The following is a 24511-nucleotide window of genomic DNA, read 5'->3' on the forward strand; positions in this document are numbered from 1 at the left end:
AGTAGCCAAACCCTGAAATAGGGGAGACTTTAACTAATAAACTGTACTAATTGGCCCTACCAAAAATTCTAGAAAAAAAAATTTGTAAGTAGATATATGAGTCTAGTTTCAGGAAAAATTTACAGAATTTGATTTCGAGTTTTGTAACTCGAGATATGATTTTTTAGCGATAGTGATGCAGATGGAAAGTTTACTACGAGAATTGTTTGAACTTGTTTAAATGCTAAAATAAGTTTAGTAATGCCTCATGCTCGACTCCGGCAACGGTCTCGGGTAAGGGGGCGTTACAAAATGAGGACACCAAGCTATTGATTGGAATTCTTAAGGGAATTTGTAGTACTGGCTGATCAAGCACACAAAGTTGAGGAATTAAGTAAAGAAAAGAAACAAGCAGAGAGAGAAGCCCGAATTTCTGGTAAAAGATTTATGAACAAATCACAATCATCTTCTTTAATAAAAGATTTATGAACAAATCACAATCATCTTCTTTAAAGAAATCAAAGAAATACTATGATCGTTTTACCGCATCTGGGGGATATTCCGAAAAAGAACGGGGTTCTCAACGCTCTAACCCAAGATCTTCTTCTCCATCTATAACAAGTGTTGGAAGTGTTGGTAACCCCAAACTAAGGTGTGAACATTGTAAAAAAAATTATTTTGGGGAATGTCGTATGAGAAGTGGAGCTTGCTATAGATGTTGTTCTCTTGACCATTATCTTAAAGATTGTCCAGAAAGGATTGAAAAAGATACTGTTCAGACTTTGAAGTTGAGTAACCCCGCCTCGAGAGGTAGACCACCTCGGCACCCTGGCAATGTTAGTGGTAGCCGAAGTGCTATGAAAGATTCAACAGTTAAATCTGAAGTAAGAGCACCGGCAAAGACATATGTTATATGTGCAAGAGAAGATGCATTTGCACCAGACGTCATTACTGGTACATTTTCTCTTCTTAATACTGATATTACTGCTTTGATTGATCCAGGTTCAACACATTCATACATATGCACAAATTTAGTGTCTGTTAAAAATTTACCTATTGAGTTCACTGAATTTGTGGTTAAAGTTTCAAACCCCCTAGGCCAGTATGTTATGGTGGATAAAGTTTGTAAAAAAACTATTCATTGATGGTAAAGGGTTATTATTTCTTGGCTGATTTAATGCTTCTGCCCTTTGATGAATTTGATGTAATTTTGGGAATGGACTGGCTAACTCAACATGATGCAGTGGTTATGTGACAACCCAAAATTGACCCTAGTCGGGATGTGGTTTCGGGACCACAAAATCGAGGCATAAAAATAATTTAAAATTTATTTTGATGCCTATGATATGTGTTAATTTGTGTGTGGCATTTTTGATGATTCGATTTAGTGTTATAAAGGTGAATTTCACTAGAAAGGACCTAGTAGTAAACTTTGAAAGTATGATGGGGAAATGTGTGATGACTAGTTAATCATGCATGCAAAAATAAGGGATTTGCATGTCAAATTTCCCCAAAAGGAAGCTTAGTGGCCGCCATGACAAGGGTTATGGGCAAAGAAAACATGTTGAAACATGTTTTGTTAATGGATGATGAGGGAAATGATTTAATAATTAAGTTGTGGGAAGAGAAGAGAAAAAAAATGTGTGTGAGTGTGGCATTTCCCCCTCCCCATTGCCGTGTATGTGAAAGAAAAACAAGAAAAAATTTGTTCATCCTTGTTCTTTCCTTCTTGTCCGAAAATACTAAGGGAGAAGATAGGAGTTTTGCTTCATGCTTGGCTTGGCAGAGAACTAGAAGGAGATTTGGTCATACTTGCATCAAGATTAAGGTATGTTTGAGGTTGTGTCATGAGATTCATGCTTGTTTTGGTTGCTAACTTGATGTGCATGTTAGCCATGGTTCAAATCCTTGTTATGCCATGAAAATGGTGTTTGGCCAAGGTTGATATTGTGTTAAAGCCATTGCATGCTAAATGTGAAGCTTGTTGATGATGCATGTAATGAAGGATTGACTACTCTTGAAATTTCTTTTAGTATTCTTGAGTAGGACATTGAGTTCTTTGTTTAACCATGACCGAAGTTGAAAGGGGTATGAATGTGATGTATTCGCCATGATGCATTTATGAGTATGATTTATGCTTGTTACTTGATTGGTAAAATTTGTGTTTTAGATGGTTGTGAACACCTTGAGAATTGACCTTGCACCTATATGTGTGTATATGTTTGCACATGATGTTTTGGTTATGAAGTAAGTGATAAATATGTTTGTTTAAAGAAGAAAATGTTGAAGAATGGTTGTGAAATTGCAAGTACATTCGCCTAGTACTCATATGATGTGAAAATCTTGGAATTTATTGTTGATTGGTGCAAGTATGACTAAGTATAATCGGCCATATGAGTGCTTGATGCTATATTATAAGTATTGAGCTACAATATGTAAAGCATTAGCTAGTAAAATGTGTGCCATTCATGTGTGGTGTTAAACATGTAATTGGCCTCAACATCAACATGCATAATCGGCCATGAATGAGTGCCTAAGAGGTTGTGTTGTTCGCCATGAGTAAGCATGTTGAAGGCTTTGTGTGTTGAGTCGATTCATGAATTCGTACTTATGTGACTTTAATGTCTAGTGAATATATGTGGGCTAAGTGCCTTGAGTTCTTCTTTTCGATACTCAAATGATTGAATCAAATTATTTGTTAAATTAAGCTCAAGAGCAAAGGGGGACCAAATCCGATAAAGGGAAGGAAAAAGTAGTCGAATAGCCATCGGAATCGTTCGACAACATCCGAGGTAAGTTTTCGAGTATCGAAACTTAGATTTTGATTCGATTGAATGAAGTAATAAGCAATCGAAATTGTGCCCTTGTATATGGCCATTGAGCCGAAATGATATTTTGATTAAGTAAAATGTGCATAAAAGTTTGTTATGAAATTGAAACAAAGATGTGAATGAATGTGCGATTGTGATATCCGGGCTAAGCCGAAGGCAATTCTTGCGATTGTGATATCCGGCTAAGCCCAAGGCAATTGTGCGAGCTATGATATCCGGGCTAAGCCGAAGGCAATTGTGCGAGTTGTGATATCCGGGTTAAGTCCGAAGGCGTTTAAAGGGTTACCATAACCGGGCTATGTCCCGAAGGTGTTTTGAACGAGTAGCTATATCTGGATAAACTCCGAAGGTATGTGATTTGAAATTTATAAGCTGCTGGAAAATTTTCAGTTAATGCACTTGTGAAATTCCCTATGTTTTGTGTGTGCTTTGCACACTATGAGTAAATGCGTATGAATATTCGCTCTAATGATAAATGAGCTATCGGCATTAACTAGGCCGTTATTTGTGTATGAATATAAGAGTTGGGATTGTGAAGTAAGCATGTCTTTGAGAAATTGTGCATATGAATTATTGTTTAGCTACTTGAATGATATGCTTTGGTTGTGTGTATATTATGGCTCGAAACTTACTAAGCATAAATTGCTTACTCCGTTTCTTTGTTTCTCTGTTTATAGATTTTGCTCGTTAGCGATTGGATTCGGGATCATAGAAGTTGAAGTCAACCACACTATCAAAGCCCTTTTTGGTACTCCTTTAGTTGAGTTTTGGATATGGCATGTATAGGACTACCCTCGGTTGTTTTTAAGTACTTGTGATGTATATGTGTACGGCCATGGGAAAATGGTTCGTAATAGTGGAGTATGGAATTAGACCATTTGTGGTTTGTAATTATATTTGGTTTCATGATGTGATTATGGTTTGGAATGAGAGAGTTGGTCACATGATCAGCCATTGGAATGGCTAAATATGATCATATGTGGACCTAAGTATGACTAGACTATAGTTGGTTCATGGGAACTACAATATAGGTAAAGCCTACCTTAAAAACAGATGCTGCCAGCTGCAGTGACGTGGATGTGGAAAATCACCAAAATTTGTAGGAACGGTGTTAAATAGTGAATAAATTATGTGATCGAACCTTGACGAGTCTATTTTCATATGAAAGTAACAAAACGATCATATGAACAGTATACCGAGAGATATTAAAGTTCTCGTGAGACAGGGCCAGAATGGTTTCTGGGTCCCCTGTCGCGACTTTGAAAATTTACCATAAATTATCCAGAATGAATTAGAAGTCATTCCTTATATGTGCAGATTCCTTTTTGAGTCCAGTTTCATTAGAAAAAACGGCATCAGTATTGAAACCCTGTACAGAGAGATATGCTAGTTGTAACGCGCGAAGGTCAGTGTAGTCGACCCCTGTAACATGGGTGACTTTAACTAATAAACTGTACCAATTGGCCCGACCAAAAATTCTAGAAATAAATCCATGGATGGATATATGAGTCTAAATTCAGGAAAAATTTATGGAATCAGTTTCCGAGTTGTGAAACTCGAGATATGCTTTTTAAGGCGACAGCGATGCAGTTTTCCAGCTTGCTGGGAATGTCAAATTGGTCGGTGCCATAAGTGGTTTTGGCTTGTTAACCTCGTGTCCGATAACCGCAACGGTCTCGGGTTCGGGTGTTACAATTTTATTGGTATCGAGCTACGGTTTAGTCGATCCTAGGACTACCGTGATATGTTTGGGGTTTAGCTATACATGCCATTAAGTGATAAATTGATAGTGTGGTGATTTCGACAATCAATTTGTGTTTGTTTATAGCAATGGATCCCGATCCCAATCGAGCAATAGCTGATGATGTAGAGTGCAGCGCTTTGCTCCGCGCAAGGGACAGCGCCGGCGGACTCTCAACTTATGGCTAGCAATCCGAATGATGAGGCTAGGCAAGCCTTTTATAGTGTGATGAATGATTGGTTCAACCAATACATTCGAACTAACACGGCTGTTCCACAACCTCCATTCCCGACTAATGCAACCCCCGCACCTACAATACCTCCGAGAATCGACCAAATAAGGTCAAGTAAGCCCCGATCGACGTGATTGAAAACATGGGGCCACTGAATTTAAAGCTACGGATAATGACGATGCCGAGCAAGCTGAATTTTGGTTGGACAACACTATCCGGTGCTCGATGAGCTATCATGTACACCGATGAATGGTTAAAGTGTACTATCTCCTTGCTACGCGATTCCGCCTACTATTGGTGGAGTACTCGACTGTGGTGTCTAGAGAGCAAGTAACTTGGGAGTTCTTCCAAACTGAATTCAAAGAAGTATATCATCGAGATTTATGGACCAAAACGGAAGGAATTCCTTGATCTTAAGCAAGGTTCCATGTCGGTTACCGACACTGAACGAAAATTTGTGAGGCTTAGCCGATGCGCTGCGAATGCATTTCTTGAAGTCGTGATGTAAACGCTCAAGATGGACTAAACGATGATATAAGTCTGTATGTTGGCATTTTGGAAATCCGAGAGTTTGTGGCTCTTGTTGAGCGAGCGTGCAAAGCCGAGGAGCTCAGTATGGAGAAAAGAAAAGCTGAAGTGGGAGCAAGGGAGTTTCGTAAGAGGTCTTTGGGGAAGCCCTTCCCACAGTCATCAAAGAAATTTAGAGATGGCTTAGGCCGGTCTAGAGACATTTCGGCCTTTTCTAGACGAGACCGCGATCGACCCCCCCTATGGGCACGCGAGTCACTTCGATCGCCAGTGTTGGCAATGATCGTCGAGACAGAACGGAGTGCCAATATTATGGGAAGTGGCATTCTAGGAGTTGTAGATTCCGTGACCGCTCCTATTACAAGTGCGGATCAGTCGATCATTTCATTAAGGATTGCCCGAGTTTATCTGAACAAAACGTAAATCAAAGTGGGAACCCGGGTGCTACCACAACTCGAGGTAGGCCACCTAGAAATATGGGCAATGCTAGTGGCGGTCAGAGAGGATTTAGAGATGCTACCATCAGATCCGAGGCTCGTGCTCCTGCTAAGACTTATGCCATACGCATGCGTGAGGATGCTTCCTCGCCGGATGTTATTACCGGTACTCTTACTCTCCTTTACACTAATGTGATTGCTTTGATTGACCCCGGTCCTACTCATTCTTATATATCTGAAACCTTAGCATCCAGTAAGACCTTGCCCATTGAGTCTCTTGAGTTTGTAATTCGGAGTTAAACCCTTGGGTCATTACATGCTTGTCAACACAATTGTGTAAGAAAAGTCCCCTAGTATTTCGAGGTTCTTGTTTTCCGGCGGACTTGATGCTTTTGCCATTCGGCCGAATTCGACGTTATTCTTGGTTTGGATTGGTTGACCATGCACGATGCGGTTGTAAATTGCAAAAGCAAGACTATTGATCTAAGGTGCGCAAATAACGAGATAATTCGGGATGAGTCTACGGACTTAAAGGGTTGCCGGTATGTAATATCGCAATGTTGGCCCGTAAATACGTAAGAAAGGGGTGCGAAGCATACCTTGCGTATGTTCTAGATGACAAGGAGTTAGAAAAGAAACCCGAATCGTGTCGGTGGTTTGTGAATACCGGATGTTTTCACGAAGAATTGCTTGGGTTTACCACTGTTCGGAAATAGAGTTTGGCATTGAATTGGTACTGGTACCACTCCAATTTCGATAGCTCCGTATCGTATGGCACCAACGGAATTAAAGGAGTTGAAAGCTCGGTTGCAAGAATTGGTGAATAGAGGTTTTGCTCCCAGTTTTTCACCTTAGGGTGCACCGGTGTTGTTTGTGAAAAGAAGGGTGGAACCATAAGGTCGTGCATCGACTATCGTCGACAATAAAGTGACGATAAAGAACAAATATCCGTTATCAGCGTAGCGATGATTTGTTCGATCAACTGAAGGAGTCTCGGTGTTCTCGAAAATGGATTTGATGAATCGGATCTTGGACCATATTTGGATCGGTTCGTAGTCGTGTTCATTGATGACATCTTGGTCTATTCAAGAAATAAGGCCGAACATCTTTGAACACCGAGGTTAGTCTTTGCGAATCTTATGGGATAAGCAATTATATTCTAAGTTCAGCAAGTGTGAGTTCGGTTAAGAGAGGTTAGCTTCTTGGGACATGTGGTATCTGCATCGGTATTCGAGTCGACCGAACAAAATTTCAGCCATACTTAATAGGAAGCCTCAGAAATATTCTTGAGGTTCGAGCTTTTTGGGGCTTGCCGGTTATTACCGACGATTTGTAAAAGGTTTCTCAACGATAGCCACGCCAATGACGAAGCTTACTCCAAAAGGATGTTAAGTTCGAATGGATGGAGAAATGTCGAAAAGTTTCGATCAATCGAAAACTTATTTGGTGAAGCCCCAATTCTAGTGCAACCCGAATCTGGCAAAGAGTTTGTCATCTATAGTGACGCCTCCCTACTTGGGTTAGGTTGCATATTGATGTAAGAAGGTCGAGTTGTGGCCTATGCGTCGAGGCAATTAAAGCCACATGAGAAAAATTATCCGACCCATGGTCTCGAATTGGCTGCCATCGTATTCGCCTTAAAGATATGGCGACATTACTTATTTGGTGAGAAGTGCCATGTGTATTCGGATCATAAAAGTCTCAAATATTTGATGACTCAAAGAGACTTAAATCTGCGATAAAGACGTTGGCTCGAGCTGTTAAAGGATTATGAGCTGGTCTTTGACTATCACCCGGGAAAGGCGAATGTGGTTGCGGATGCCTTGAGTCGTAAATCATTATTAGCTTTACGAGCGATGAACGTGCACTTGTCCGTTCGATCCGACAATGTGTTAGTAGCTGAATTGAAAGCCAAACCATTATTGATACGTCAAATTCGTGAATGTAACACCCCATACCCGATACCGTTGCCAGAGTCGAACACGAGGTGTTAACGGACTTAATTCATTAATTAAACAGCTCATACAATTCATTTTAAAATTTCCAGACAAGCTGGCTAACTGCATCACAGTTGCTTTAAAAATCATATCTCGAGTTACGAAACTCGAAATCCAATTCCGTAAATTTTCCATGAAACTAGACTCATATATATATCTACTGATTTTTTTCTAGAATTTTTGGTTGGGCCAATTAGTACAGTTTATTAGTTAAAGTCTCCCCTGTTTCAGGGTTCAACTACTCTGACCTCTGTGTATTACGAATCAGATATCTCCCTGTACAGAGCTTCAATGACTATGCCGTTTGTTTCTAATAAAACTAGACTCAATAAGGAATCTGTACATATAAAGCATGATTTCTAATTATCTTTGTAAAATTTATGGTGAATTTCCAAAGTCAGAACAGGGGATCCAGAAATTGCTCTGGCCCTGTTTCACAAAAATTTAAACATCTCATAAAATATAGCTCATATACCTGTTTCGCTTATTCCATATGAAAATAGACTCATCAAGCTTCGATTCCATAACTTATTCATTATTTAATTCCATTTCTACTATTTTTAGTGATTTTTCAAACTCACGTCACTGCTGTTGTCTGAATCTATTTTATGGTAAATTTTACCTATTTCATGGTTTCCATGGATTAGCTAGCAATTTGACATACATAATACCAAATATGATCATGATTAGCCATTCCAATGGCTAATCATTACCAAGCATTTCTATTTCCATACCACTCAATAACCATATCATAAGACCATATATACAAAATGATTATAATGCTATACATGCCATACTCAAAATATACAAGCCATTATGCCAAGATGGTATACGGATAGTGTGAGCGTGCCTCCGACCGCTTCCGATTTCGAGCTGGCTTGTCAACACTACAAGGAATGAAAAGGAGGAGTAAGCATAAATGCTTAGTAAGCTCACATGCAAATAGCAAGTAACATAACCATATAAGCAAACATAAAACATCATTTGCATAATCATCACCAAGACATTCATATCACCTTTTCATTTATCATCTTACCATATTGTTGTTATATCGAGTTTTCAACCCGAGGGTTAAGTACATACCTGTTCAAAGTATCCATTTCACAACACTTACCAATACGTCCCTTTCATCTTGAGTATTCCTCCATTTGAGTAGAACTTTACCCGTTGAACACATCGAATATAATTGGATACATGGATAACTTGCACATAAGTGCCACATATGTAGCCAAGCTACCATGTAACCCGCCCATAAGTGAACTCGGACTCAACTCAACGAGCTCAGGCGTTCAGATCCATAAGTGAACTCGGACTCAACTCAACGAGTTCGGATGCCTAGTTACATCTCACGAACTCGGACTCAACTCAACGAGTTCGGACATTCGCATCCATAAGTGAACTCGGACTCAACTCAACGAGTTCGGATGCTCAACCATCCTAGTGACATGTCACTTGTATCCTAATCTATTCCTAAGGTTCAAACGGGCTTTTCCTCGAACACTTATTCTTGCCGTCTTAGTAGAATGCCAAATCAATACTCAGTAACAATTATATTTAACAAGTAGCTCACATAATTTACACATTATTTGAAATTAACCACAAAGCATACATTTCATAATGAAATTCAGCATAACACATAATTAATATCAATAACTTAAAATAACAATTATGCTACATTATTTACACATGAACTTACCTCGCATGCGAAAATGGCTATTTTACCATTTCGTCCACAACTTGGTATTTTCCCCATTTTAGCCCAATTTCAGTTTTCCTTGCTCTATCATTTAAAATATAGTCTAATTAGGACTCACATTATTCAAATTGACCCAAAATCATATTTTGGAAAAATTACAATTTTGCCCCTAAACTTTTGCATATTTACACTTTTGCCCCAAAGCTCGTAAATTAAAATTCAGCCTATTTTCTTATGTTTTATGACATGCTGATCATTTTTCCTTCTATGGCAACATCAAATTCTCACTCTAACATGTACTTATGACTATTAGGTATTTTTACCGATTAAGCCCTTTTGCTCGTTTTCACTTAAAACCGAGTAGCACAAGTTGTCTAACATAATTTAAAACCTCATATTCTATCATAAAACACCAAAATACACAAATTTCACCTATGGGTATTTTTCCAAATATAAACCCTAGGTTAAATTATTGCTAGCATAAGCTAAATCGAGCTAGGGACTCTAAAAACGTAAAAATCATTAAAACGAGGCTAGAACGGACTTACAATCGAGCTTGGAAGCTTGAAAACCCTATCCATGGTTTCTCCTTGCTATATTCGGCCATGGGGTTGAAGATGAGCAAAATTGGCTTTTAATCTTGTATTTTAATTCATTTTACCCTAAATGACCAAAATGCCCTTACTACTAAACTTTTCAAAATTCCATCCATGTCCAATTTTGTCCATAGACTTAGAAATTGGTAAAATTACTCTTTAAGGACCTCTAATTAATAATCTAATTCAATTTTATGCAAAATACTTCTAGAACACAAGTTTTGCAATTTATTCAATTTAGTCCCAAATTTCAAATTAAGCACTTTATGCATAAAATTTCTTCACGAAATTTTCACACAATCATGCAATCATATCATAGACCTTAAAATAATCATAAAATAATTATTTCTATCTCGGATTTTGTGGTCACGAAACCACTATTCGACTAGGCCCAAAATCGGGATATTACAGTGAAGCTCGAGAAAGTCGACGATGAAATTTGGTTGCAAAACAAATGAGTGTGTTCGAACAAGGAATCGGAGTTTCAAATCGATGATGAAAATTGTTTGAGGTTGAGAATCGTCATGTGTTCCAAAGAATTGAACATATTTCGATAATTCGAAAGAAGCCCATTGTAGCCGAATGGCAATCCACCCGGGAGTACGAAATGTACAATGATTTGAAACGTCGGCTTTGGTGGCATGGTATGAAACGAGACATCTCCGACGTCGTTTGAGGTGTTTAATATGTCAACAAGTGAAAGCGGAACATTAAGTGCCTTCAGGATTACTTCAGCCGATCACGATACCCGAGTGGAAATGGGATCGAGTCACAATGGACTTTGTATCCGAACTGCCATTGTCAGCGAGTAAGAAAGATGCAATTTGGGTCGTTGTAGATAGATTGACTAAGTCGGCTCACTTTGTCCCCGTACGTACGGATTTTTCAATGGACAAACTAGCCAAATTGTACGTTTCTCGGATTGTGAGATTACACGGGGTGCCTATTTCCATCGTGTCGGATAGAGATCCGAGATTTACCTCGCGATTTTGGAAGAAGTTGCGAGAGGCTCTGGGTACGAAGTTGCATTTCAGCACCGCCTTTCACCCCCAAACCGATGGTCAATTCGAGCGGATGATTCAGATACTTGAGGATATGTTAAGATGTTGCATCCTCGAGTTCAGTGGTTCATGGGAACGGTATTTGCCTTTGATTGAATTCGCTTACAACAATAGTTTTCAATCAAGTATTAAGATGGCACCTTACGAGGCCTTGTACGGGCGTAAATGCCGTACACCATTGTGTTGGACGGAGCTCGGTGAAAGCAAAATTTTCGGGGTGGACTTGATTAAAGATGCTGAACAGAAAGTGATAGTGATCCGTGAAAATCTGAAGATAGCCTCCGATCGTCAGAAGTCGTACGCGGATCTGAAGCGTAAAGACATCGAGCATCAGGTGGGAGATAAAGTGTTTCTCAAGGTTTCGCCTTGGAAAAAGATACTCAGATTCGGCCGTAAGGGCAAGTTGAGCCGAGGTTCATTGGGCCATATGAGATATCCGAGCGAGTCGGTCCGGTTGTATATCGTTTGATTTTGCCCCTAAACTTGAAAAGATTCACGATGTCTTTCATGTTTCGATGCTTGACGCTATAGATCGATCCGTCAGACGTAATTAGTCCATCGAGGTTGAAATTCAATCCGATGTGAGTTATGAAGAAGAACCGATTCGTATCCTAGCTCGTGAAGTGAAGGAGTTGCGAAACAAAAGGGTTCCGTTAGTAAAAGTGTTATGGCTCAAACACGGGATGGAAGAAGCTACTTGGGAACCCAAGAGCCCTATGAAAGAGCGTTACCCAAACCTATTTACGGTAAGATTTTCGGGACGAAAATTTCTTAAGTGGGGGAGAGTTGTGACAGCCCAAAATTGACCCTAGTCGGGATGTGGTTTCGGGACCACAAAATCGAGGCATAAAAATAATTTAAAATTTATTTTGATGCCTATGATATGTGTTAATTTGTGTGTGGCATTTTTGATGATTTGATTTAGTGTTATAAAGGTGAATTTCACTAGAAAGGACCTAGTAGTAAACTTTGAAAGTATGATGGGGAAATGTGTGATGACTAGTTAATCATGCATGCAAAAATAAGGGATTTGCATGTCAAATTTCCCCAAAAGGAAGCTTAGTGGCCGGCCATGACAAGGGTTATGGGCAAAGAAAACATGTTGAAACATGTTTTGTTAATGGATGATGAGGAAATGATTTAATAATTAAGTTGTGGGAAGAGAAGAAAAAAAATGTGTGTGAGTGTGGCATTTCCCCCATTGCCGTGTATGTGAAAGAAAAACAAGAAAAAATTTGTTCATCCTTGTTCTTTCCTTCTTGTCCGAAAATACTAAGGGAGAAGATAGGAGTTTTGCTTCATGCTTGGCTTGGAAGAGAACTAGAAGGAGATTTGGTCATACTTGCATCAAGATTAAGGTATGTTTGAGGTTGTGTCATGAGATTCATGCTTGTTTTGGTTGCTAACTTGATGTGCATGTTAGCCATGGTTCAAATCCTTGTTATGCCATGAAAATGGTGTTTGGCCAAGGTTGATATTGTGTTAAAGCCATTGCATGCTAAATGTGAAGCTTGTTGATGATGCATGTAATGAAGGATTGACTACTCTTGAAATTTCTTTTAGTATTCTTGAGTAGGACATTGAGTTCTTTGTTTAACCATGACCGAAGTTGAAAGGGGTATGAATGTGATGTATTCGGCCATGATGCATTTATGAGCATGATTTATGCTTGTTACTTGATTGGTAAAATTTGTGTTTTAGATGGTTGTGAACACCTTGAGAATTGACCTTGCACCTATATGTGTGTATATGTTTGCACATGATGTTTTGGTTATGAAGTAAGTGATAAATATGTTTGTTTAAAGAAGAAAATGTTGAAGAATGGTTGTGAAATTGCAAGTACATTCGCCTAGTACTCATATGATGTGAAAATCTTGGAATTTATTGTTAATTGGTGCAAGTATGACTAAGTATAATCGGCCATATGAGTGCTTGATGCTATATTATAAGTATTGAGCTACAATATGTAAAGCATTAGCTAGTAAAATGTGTGCCATTCATGTGTGGTGTTAAACATGTAATTGGCCTCAACATCAACATGCATAATCGGCCATGAATGAGTGCCTAAGAGGTTGTGTTGTTCGGCCATGAGTAAGCATGTTGAAGGCTTTGTGTGTTGAGTCGATTCATGAATTCCGTACTTATGTGACTTTAATGTCTAGTGAATATATGTGGGCTAAGTGCCTTGAGTTCTTCTTTTCGATACTCAAATGATTGAATCAAATTATTTGTTAAATTAAGCTCAAGAGCAAAGGGGGACCAAATCCGATAAAGGGAAGGAAAAAGTAGTCGAATAGCCATCGGAATCGTTCGACAACATCCGAGGTAAGTTTTCGAAGGCGTTTGTGCGGGTTACCATAACCGGGCTATGTCCCGAAGGTGTTTTGAACGAGTAGCTATATCCGGATAAACTCCGAAGGTATGTGATTTGAAATTTATAAGCTGCTGGAAAATTTTCAGTTAATGCACTTGTGAAATTCCCAACAACAAGGTATGTTTTGTGTGTGCTTTGCACACTATGAGTAAATGCGTATGAATATTCGCTCTAATGATAAATGAGCTATCGGCATTAACTAGGCCGTTATTTGTGTATGAATATAAGAGTTGGGATTGTGAAGTAAGCATGTCTTTGAGAAATTGTGCATATGAATTATTGTTTAGCTACTTGAATGCTATGCTTTGGTTGTGTGTATATTATGGCTCGAAACTTACTAAGCATAAATTGCTTATTCCGTTTCTTTGTTTCTCTGTTTATAGATTTTGCTCGTTAGCGATTGGATTCGGGATCATAGAAGTTGAAGTCAACCACACTATCAAAGCCCTTTTTGGTACTCCTTTAGTTGAGTTTTGGATATGGCATGTATAGGACTACCCTCGGTTGTTTTTAAGTACTTGTGATGTATATGTGTACAGCCATGCGAAAATGGTTCGTAATAGTGGATTATGGAATTAGACCATTTGTGGTTTGTAATTATATTTGGTTTCATGATGTGATTATGGTTTGGAATGAGAGAGTTGGTCACATGATCAGCCATTGGAATGGCTAAATATGATCATATGTGGACCTAAGTATGACTAGACTATAGTTGGTTCATGGGAACTACAATATAGGTAAAGCCTACCTTAAAAACAGATGCTGCCAGCTGCAGTGACGTGGATGTGGAAAATCACCAAAATTTGTAGGAATGGTGTTAAATAGTGAATAAATTATGTGATCGAACCTTGACGAGTCTATTTTCATATGAAAGTAACGAAACGATCATATGAACAGTATACCGAGAGATATTAAAGTTCTCGTGAGACAGGGCCAGAACGGTTTCTGGGTCCCCTGTCGCGACTTTGAAAATTTACCATAAATTATCCAGAATAAATTAGAAGTTATGCCTTATATGTGCAGATTCCTTTTTGAGTCTAGTTTCATTAGAAACAAACAGAATTATTATTGAAACCCTGTACAGAGAGATATTCAAGTTGTAACGCGCGAAGGTCAGTGTAGTCGACCCCTGTAACATGGGTGACTTTAACTAATAAACTGTACCAATTGGCCCAACAAAAAATTCTAGAAATAAATCCATGGATGGATATATGAGTCTAAATTCAGGGAAAATTTACGGAATCAGTTTCCGAGTTGTGAAACTCGAGATATGCTTTTTAAGGCGACAGCGATGCAGTTTTCCAGCTTGCCTGGGAATGTCAAATTGGTCGGTGCCATAAGTGGTTTTGGCTTGTTAACCCCTCGTGTCCGACACCGGCAACGGTCTCGGGTTCGGGGTGTTACAGGTTAATTATAAACATTGTGTTGAAATGTCAGAATGGTGAATTACTTCATGTTGAATCTAATAAACTAGATGGGTTATCTACTGTAATCTCATCTATATCAGCACAGAAATATGTCAGAAAAGGGTATGATGCTTATCTTGCATATGTGTTGGACACTAAAGTATTTGAATTGAAGATTAAGTTATTGCCAGTTGTTTGTGAGTTTCCTAATGTGTTTCCGGAAGAATTACCCGAATTACTGCCGGTTAGAGAGGTGAAATTTTCTATAGATCTTATTCCAGGAACAACTCCTATATCTATAGCACCTTTTTGAATGGCCTCAATAGAGTTAAAAGAGTTGAAAGCATAGTTGCAAGAATTGACAGATAGAGGCTTTGCTTGACCTAGTTTTTCACCTTGGGGTACACCAGTTCTGTTTGTAATGAAGAAAGATAGATCTTTGATGCTGTGTATTGATTACAGGAAACTCAATAAGGTTACAATCAAGAACAAGTATCTATTGCCTCGAATTTATGAACTGTTTAATCAACTAAAAGGTGCCATTGTATTTTCTAAAATAGATCTCCGTTTTGGATAGTAATCAGTTACAAGTGAAAGACTCAGATGTACCGAAGACATCTTTCAGAACCAGGTACGGGCACTATGAATTTCTTGTGATGTCGTTCAGGTTGACGAATGCACCTGCAGTATTTATAGATTTGATGAATAGAATTTTCAGACCGTATCTAGATAGGTTTGTAGTGGTATTTATTGATGATATCCTAGTATACTCCCGAGATGAAAATGAACATGCTGATCATCTAAGAATTGTGTTGCAAACTCTGCGTGAGAAACAATTGTATGCCAAATTTAGTAAATGTGAATTTTAGTTTAGGAAAGTTGGTTTTCAAGATATAGTATCTGCTGAAGGCATCAGATTGGATCTGAATAAAATTTCAGCAATTGTTAATTGGAAACCACCTAAAAATGTGTCTGAAGTCAGAAGTTTTCTAAGACTAGCTGGTTATTATCAAAGGTTTGTAAAAGGATTCTCAATGATAGCTTCCCCAATGACTCGTCTGTTGCCAAAAGATATGAAATTCAAGTAGTCTGATAAATGTCAGCAGAGTTTTGATAAACTGAAAACTTTGTTAACTAAAGCACCTATGTTAGTTCAATCTGAATCGGGTAAAGAATTTGTAATTTACAGTGATGCATTGTTGAAAGGTTTAGGCTGTGTTTTGATGCAAGAAGGCAAAGTAATAGCTCATGCTTCTAGATAGCTAAAACCACATCAAAGAAATTACCCGATACATGATTTGGAGTTAGCAGCTATTGTATTTGTATTGAAAATCTGGTGGCATTACTTGTTTGGTGAAAAATGTCACATATTTATGGATTACAGGAGCTTGAAGTATTTGATGATGCAGAAAGACTTGAACTTTAGACAGCGCAGGTGGCTTGAGTTATTAAAAATTATGATTTGGTTATTAATTATCATCCGGGAAAGGCCAATGCGATTGTTGATGCTCCGAGTAGGAAATCTTTATTTGCTTTGTGAGCAATGAATACCCGATTATCTTTTTCTGATGATGGTTCCGCTATAGCTGAGTTAAAAGCTAAACCAATATTCCTGAAATAGATTTGTGAAGCTCAGAAAAGTGATGATGAATTACAAGCTAAATGGGTACAATGTGAGTCAATTTCTTATTCAGAATTTCAGATTGGGTCTTATGACTGCTTATTGTTCAGAGGCAGAATATGTGTACTGAAGAATTCAAAACTTGTACAGAGGATTTTGTATGAAGCTCACACTGGTATAACGTCTATTCATCCTGGTAGTAACAAAATGTACAATGATTTGAAAAAAAATATACTGGTGGCTGGGAATGAAACGAGATATATCTGAATTTGTATCTAAATATTGGATATGTTAGTAAGTAAAATCTGAACATCAGGTACCTTCGGGATTATTATAGAGTGGCAATGGGAAAGAGTTACTATGGATTTTGTATTGGGATTACCCTTATCCCAGAAAAAGAAAGATGCCATTTGGGTAATAGTCAACCGTTTAATGAAGTCCGCAAATTTCATTCCGATACACATGAATTTTTTCCTGGATAGATTGGCTGAATTATATGTTTCTGAGATTGACAGACTACATGGAGTGCCAGTTTCCATTATTTTAGACAGAGATCCCCGGTTTACATCTCAATTTTAGAGCAAATTGCAAGAAGATCTGGGTACACAGTTACATTTCAGTACTACATTTCATCCTCAACTGATAGTCAATCTGAATGTATAATATAAATTTTAAAAGATATGCTCCGGTGTTGTGTTTTGGAATTCGAAGGTAATTGGGAAAATACATACCTTTGGTTGAATTTGCATATAATAATAGTTATCCATAGAGCATTATAATGGCACCGTACGAGGCTCTATATGGTTGTAAATGTAGAACTCCATTGTACTAGACAGAATTCAGTGAGAAAAAGATACACGGGGTTGATTTAGTCCATGAGACTGAAGAAAAGGTGAAAGTAATTCGAGATAGTTTGAAAGCAGCCTCTGATCATCAAAAGTCTTATGTTGATCTTAAACGAAAAGAGATAGAATTCCAGGTCGGTGATAAGATATTCTTGAAAATATCACCTTGGAAGAAAGCTCTCCGATTTGGCAGTAAAGGAAAATTGAATCCATGAGATTACAGAAAGAATCGGACCTGTTGCATATCGACAAGCAGTACCACTAGAGCTTGAAAAAATTCATAATGTTTTTCACTTGTCCATGTTACGACGGTATCGATTAGATCCTTCACATGTTATATCTCCGAAAGAAGTAGAAATTCAGCCTGACATGACTTATAGTGAGGAACCGATCAAAATCCTGGCACATGACACAAAAGAGTTAAGAAATAAAAAAGTAGCTTTAGTAAAAGTTCTCTGGCAACGACATGGTATAGAAGAACTACCTAGGAACCAGAGGATACCATGAGGAAGCAGTACCCAAACCTCTTTACTGGTAAGATTCTCAAGGACGAAAATTCTTTAAGGGGGAGAGTTGTAACAGCCCATTCTTAGTGAAATTGGAACAGTGGTTTTGGGACCACAAATCTAAGTTAGAAAGAATTTATTTTAATATTATTACATGAAATGCATTATGATAGAAATAACGTATAAAAATTTCATTAAATTTTTTTTTACCGATTTCATGTTTAATTGTGGAAAGGACCAAATTGCATAAAATGCAAAAAGTTGAGTTCTAGTGGCTATAAGTATCAAATAGCTATGGAATTCAAAACTTGAGGTCCTTATATCGTAATTAGACCATTAAGAAAAGTTAGTAGATATTTGTGATGAATTATCCATGAAAATTAGAAAAAAAAAAGGACTAAATTGGGAAGTAGGAAAAATAAAGGATGATATAATAATTAAATAGAAATAACATATTATAATTATCATATTCTTCCCCAAAATACATGGAAACCTAGTAAAGAGAAAGGAAATCAAACAAACTTAATTGGGTAAGTAATCTTGTCCCGTTTTTGGTAATTTTTATATTTCCAAGATCGGAATAGCTTAATCTAATCTATTTTGGGGATTAATTTGTAAAGATATCAAAGTATAGAAATTTTTCCATGGATATAAATGCTGAAATTTTGAACTTTATGGTAGAAAATGAAAGGTTGTTGATAGATAAACAACTTTTACAAAGAGAATTTTGATGAAATTGTGATTTAGGGACTAAATTGTAAAGATGTAAAACCCATGGAAAAATTTTGATTTTTGTGAAATTCATGGGCTATTATTGTAACATATAAAATTCAGTTAGGCTTGAAATAAGGATTAAATTGCATGAATTTCATTTTCCGAGCTTAGGGACGAAATTGTCATTTATGAAAAGAATAGGGGCAAAATGGTAATTTTTCCTAAGATGTGAATTGAATTCAATTGAGTATAAAGTGAATTAAATTGATGCTAAATTCATTTATATAGATCCAGAAAGATCAAATAAAGAGTTAAATCGAGGAAAAGAAAAGGTGTTGGGTTAGTAGATTTTCATATACGAACAAGTGTCGAGGTAAGTTCGTGTAACTAAACTATGTACATTAATATGTTTGAATCCCATGTTGTATTTGTGTGAATTACATAAATGTTTAATGTATGAAATTAATCACATACCTGATATTGTTCGAGAAATGTTAAGTCTCGTTTGAATAATGAAATGCGATGGATACAGTATTTTCTCATATTGATTATAGTCCTGCATATGTTGCAGACATTATAGCTTGGACGAGCATCCTGTTAAAAGCCTTCTTGAGCATTCCTGTTATATGGTTCCTGCGAGCATCTTGATCGATAGTGATCCTACATGTGTTGCAGACTACCGTAGCTCTTTGTGAGCGTCTTGTTATATGATCAGTTGTGATCCTGCATATATTGCAAACGTAAACATAGCTCTTTATGAGTGTCCTACTATAGGTTGCTTGAACTTCCTGTTGAATGGCTATCTGAGCTACCTGATAATAACTCTTCAGAGTTACCTGTTAAGCTGAATGAGCTTCTTCATTAAATCTCCTAGGAGTTTCTTGTTTAGCCAGGATAAGCTTCTTGATACATGGCTCACATGAGCATCCTGTTACATGGCTCGAGAGAGTGCTTCCTGATTATGTGCCTTAATTGGGTACCCCTGAATATGAATTGACGGGTTTATAGTTTTGTACACTTTGAGTGTACTACTAATGTATCCATTGATATTTTCAAATAAATTCAACGGGTAAAGCTTTCACATGTCTACACTAAACTTTAGATAACTTGTTATGAAAATGTATGAGTTATATGAAAATACGATATAAAAGGATTATGTATATGAAAGTTATTACCTGATGAGCTCATCATCATTTTTATTTGAAAAATATTTATAAAATTTATGACTAACTTGTTTGATTGAGTGTATGTGATTAGGAAAATGGCTAATTTTGTTAGGATGCATGTTATTGATATGCTTATTTTAAATGAACATGATTGGTAAGTGAAATTCCTATTATATGAACTTACTGAGCATCAAACACTTACTAGGTTTTCTTTCCTCTGTTTTATAGTACTCGGAAGCTCGTAAAGGTTGGAGATCGGTTGGAGCATCATAACACTATCCTCCAGCTTGTTTTAGTATAAATAGGAATTTTACCTTGGTGTAATGGCATGTATAGGCTAATGATAATAAATAAGGGTATGTAAATCTTTTGGATGTAACTAGCCATTGGAATGGCTAGTCATAGTAAATTTAATGCATACTTATGCATGGGGTTTATTTTATTTAGTATATGAATGTGTTTGGTTTAATAAATTAGATGCAGTTAAGTTTGAGTAAATATATAATTTTAATGTAAAGATGATACCTGAAAGCATGAGTAAATGTGTCATGCATAAAACTTGATCATTAGATTGATTTCTATGCCTTGAATTGGTTGGTGAATATATTGAAGTGTTGATGTAGGTGCAAGGTAAAAAGGGTGAGAAATAAGGCTTGGAAAATAGCCTTATTCTGTCCACACGGGTGTGTGTCTCAACCATGTGTGACACACAGCCATGCGCATGGGTGTGTGGTTTGGACGTACGTCCCCTGCATCTTAAAATTAGAGAAATAGAATGCTCAGAATTGATCACACGAGTAGAGACACGGGCATTTGTCTCACTCGCGTGAGAAACATGGCCCAGCACATGGGCATGTGTCCTAGCCGTGTAACCCCTGCACCTAATTTTTGAAAATTAAATTGTCCACATGGTCTTCCACACGGGCGTGTGGCTGGCCATGTGACCCAAGTTAGAAAGTTACACGGGTAAGGACAAGGGCTGGGAAACGGCTGTGTGTCTTACATCAAATGCCCACACGACCTAAGACACGGTCGTGTCACTTGACCGTGTGAGCCACATAGCCTACCCACATGGGCGTATGTTCCCTACACCTAAGAAAATTTTTAAAATTTCGCAAAAAAATTTTCTGTGATCCCGGATTAGTCTTAACTCGATTTTAATATGTATTTTGGACCTCAAGGACCAATATAATGGACATTATGATTGATTGTGATTGATTTTCGAAAATGAATAGTAAATGACATAAATTAACTGTAATTAAACTATAAACTCCAGTAATGCTCCATAACCCTGTTCCGGCGACGGATACGGGTTAAGGGTGTTACAGTGGTAATGTGAATGAACCTGTCTAGGATTGGATTGTTAAGAAAGAATTGCTACTTAAGCAATCTTCATGACTTAGATCTTTTTTCGTGCAATCCTACCTGGTGTTCAATTCTCATTCATTACTTTGTTTATGCAATGAGAACATTGCTTCTTTTTAAGAAGGGGTAGGGCAATATTTGCATAAATTTTAATTTTTGTTTATTATGTTTCGATGTTTACACATAAGTATACTGAAATAAAATGATGTTTAGAGAAATTTTTTGTTCATAAGTTAGCTCAAATGCAAGTATGATTTCTAATTTTATCTGAGTTTTTTTATGTTATCGTAAGTTATTGAATGCTTGTATGTGCTTTAGTCTTATGTAGTCTTTTCCATGAAAATTTTAGTCTTTTCCTTAGAAATAGACATGCATGAAGGTTTAAGTCTTTAGAATTGATTTAGTAACTTTCTTGAGGCGAAATCCTAGGAGGCATAAGAATCTAAACATGATATAGAAATATTTTCTTTGGATCGTTTAAGCCTTTCAAGCCTACCTTATTAATTTAAGTTGAGCTAAATGGCTTACTTTATTGTGAATTACCTACATCATAAGCCATATTACCATCTTTTTAATTTAATCCTATTTTTTTCACCAAACTTAACTATACTTTTCTTGGTGATCAAAGTCTGAGGAAAAATTTAGAAAGATATACATGTTCTCCATTTGATTCATGAAATAAGAGAGAGAGAGAGAGAGAGAGAGAGAGAGAGAAGAAGAAGAAGAAGAAGAAGCAAAAAAAAATTTGCTCAAATTCTGAAAAACAAATTGTTAAGCATGAGTTCAAAATAAGTTTGGGGGTGTTCAAAAGATACATTCATAGGAAGGTTGTGCCACAAAAAGATCTAAGACAAAGTTAGGGTTAAGATTATTGAACTTAAAAATTCACTTATCTTTATCCCTACCTTTAGCCTAGCCCCATTACAACCTTATAAAAGACCTATTGATTTGGATAATTATGTTGACTATATTAGTGGAGAGAAATTGCTAAGTTCAACATATAAAGTCCACTAATTAAACCTTGTGGTTGTTTTGTCTAAATTGATAGGGAAACTTCGTTGAATGCTGAATATTACATATGAATTTCAAATGCATGCATTCTATGATTTATGTTAGCATTTTCTCGCACTTAGTACAAAATTTTGAAATAATATTTACATACGAGCGACTTATCAACAGAAAGAGTTTGTGAGCATAACTTTGTTGATGTATGATTATGTGCAAAAGTTGGTTCTACTTAAACATATTTCAAGATTTCCTTATCAAAATTTCTTCTTTGCATGAAAACATTACTCGGGTCGAACAATGGGTTAAGTTTAGGGGTGTGATAATTCTAGATTATATAGACTTATTTAACATCTTTTTACTTAATATTTAAGAAATTTTGATTATATTGTTAGCAAAATATATGAATTGAACTCATATTAAGACATTGAGCATGATTTTAGCAAGTTTGTAATTTTATTAATTTTTTGAGTTAATTTTGCATAAAATTAAGTTATATTGCTACATGTTTGATAAAGTGCTTAATATATTGCAATGGGACTATGAAATTGACTAACATGGGAGCAAATTAAATGTCACACATGAACAAGTCATATAGACGGCTAGAGCATGATTGGGTTCAGAAATTTGATCTTGACCAGTTGAAGTTGGTTGCTAAAAAGAAATCTGATTGTGTATTAAATTTGGTCACAAAACCATCTATCAATAGGAAAAGAAGCCCAAATTTGGTAAGCATCAAAAGCAGCCCAAAAATCATGTTTTAGGATAATTAAATTAAGGTCCTATACTTGCAAAAAGATCACAAATTATCCTCCAACTTCCACCATCAAAACCGTCCAACCCATTCCATGAATTAGGGTAGAGTCAGTCAACAACTTCCCAACCATGCATCCCACAATTCATGGCCAACCATGGAATGAATAGACCTAATCATGGGTCCGGCCACCCGCCTGAAGGCCCACCCGAAATGTTAGAGGGTTTGGGTAAAAATATAGGCTCGGAAAATGCGCTTGGACAAAAAAATAAGGCCTGTTTAAAAAACGAGCCGGGCCTCGGGTAAGGCATTTTTGGTCCTGTGCCCGACCCGAATTCACTAAATGACAAAGAAATTCTGTTTTGTTTTTGTTTTTGTTTTTTATTGTTATTTTCTTGTTGTTTTCTCCTATTTTGCTACCATTTTACTATTATGTTGCTACTATTTTGTTGTTATTGTTTAGATATTGTATAAAACTTATTTTATTGTTAATTTTATTGTTATTTTAAAGGCATTTGTTAATTTTGTTATTATTTTAGAGGCATTTGCTTGTTAAATTGCATTTATCTTAGTGTTATTTAAGTCTACATATTTTTAAAGTTTACTTTCAATTTGTTGGGAAATATTTATTTTGATTTTTAGTATTTTTATGTATTATATATATTTAAAATAATATAAAAATTATCTGAATTGAATTGGTCGGGCTAGGGTTTTATCATTTTTATCTAGGCCAGGTTCGGGTCTAGTAAATGGGCCTAAATTTTTAGTTGAGTCTAGCCCGAACCTTACCCGGCCCGGCCCGGCCCATGAGCACCTCTAGGAATGAGAAAATCAAGGGGTTTTTGTGCAATCTTAAACAACCTCTCAAGCCCTCTATCCATTATAAATACCGCCCTTTATCTCTCATCTATCATGTCTCATTCATCTCTCATTTCTCTCTTCACTTTCCTCTCTATTTCATGCATAGAGCCATCTATTCTCCTCATTTCTCTTAGCTAGCCACCTTGAGAAGCAAATTGCAACAAAGCATTGAAGGAAGCCACACGATCGGGTTTTTGGGAGAAAATTCCTAAAATCGTTAAGAGTTCTTTTTTCCTAGTTTTTATTATTCTTTATCATTCAACATGTTTGCAATTTCTTTTGATGATTTTTCATTAACAATGATAGCTTAATTTTGTTAGCTAGAATGATTACATTAATTTGACAATGTTCGTTTGATTCGTGTTATAATGTTTTGTGCCTCAATCGTTCATACTTTCAGTTAAACTCATGCATGTATTTCATTCATTAAAATGTGATTTACGTTAGAGGTATTCTTGAGTCATCGATAATGCGATATCGTTCCAAGCTGTATGCATCTCAATATCATGCTGAGATGGAATCATTGCCTCCGAAGCCTATCCTAGGAAGTCGGTCATGGTGTGATTTTACTTTCTATGGTCAAAGGTGGAAGTAGACATAGAGGTCTCAATCGGCAGCCATTACAGGTAATGGTTCAGGGTATAACGGGGGAGCCAATTGACAGTTGTTACGCAGCCACGAGCTCAATGTTTTCAAATACCTAAAAATGATGCCTTATAAATACTATACAAAAGTTTGATGGCATATTCATACGGAAAAACTCTAGGGCTTCCCACTATAATTAATGTAAATTTTT

This window comes from Gossypium arboreum, chromosome 6 (assembly GCF_025698485.1).
Source record: "Gossypium arboreum isolate Shixiya-1 chromosome 6, ASM2569848v2, whole genome shotgun sequence".
In the NCBI taxonomy this organism is placed as follows: domain Eukaryota; kingdom Viridiplantae; phylum Streptophyta; class Magnoliopsida; order Malvales; family Malvaceae; genus Gossypium; species Gossypium arboreum.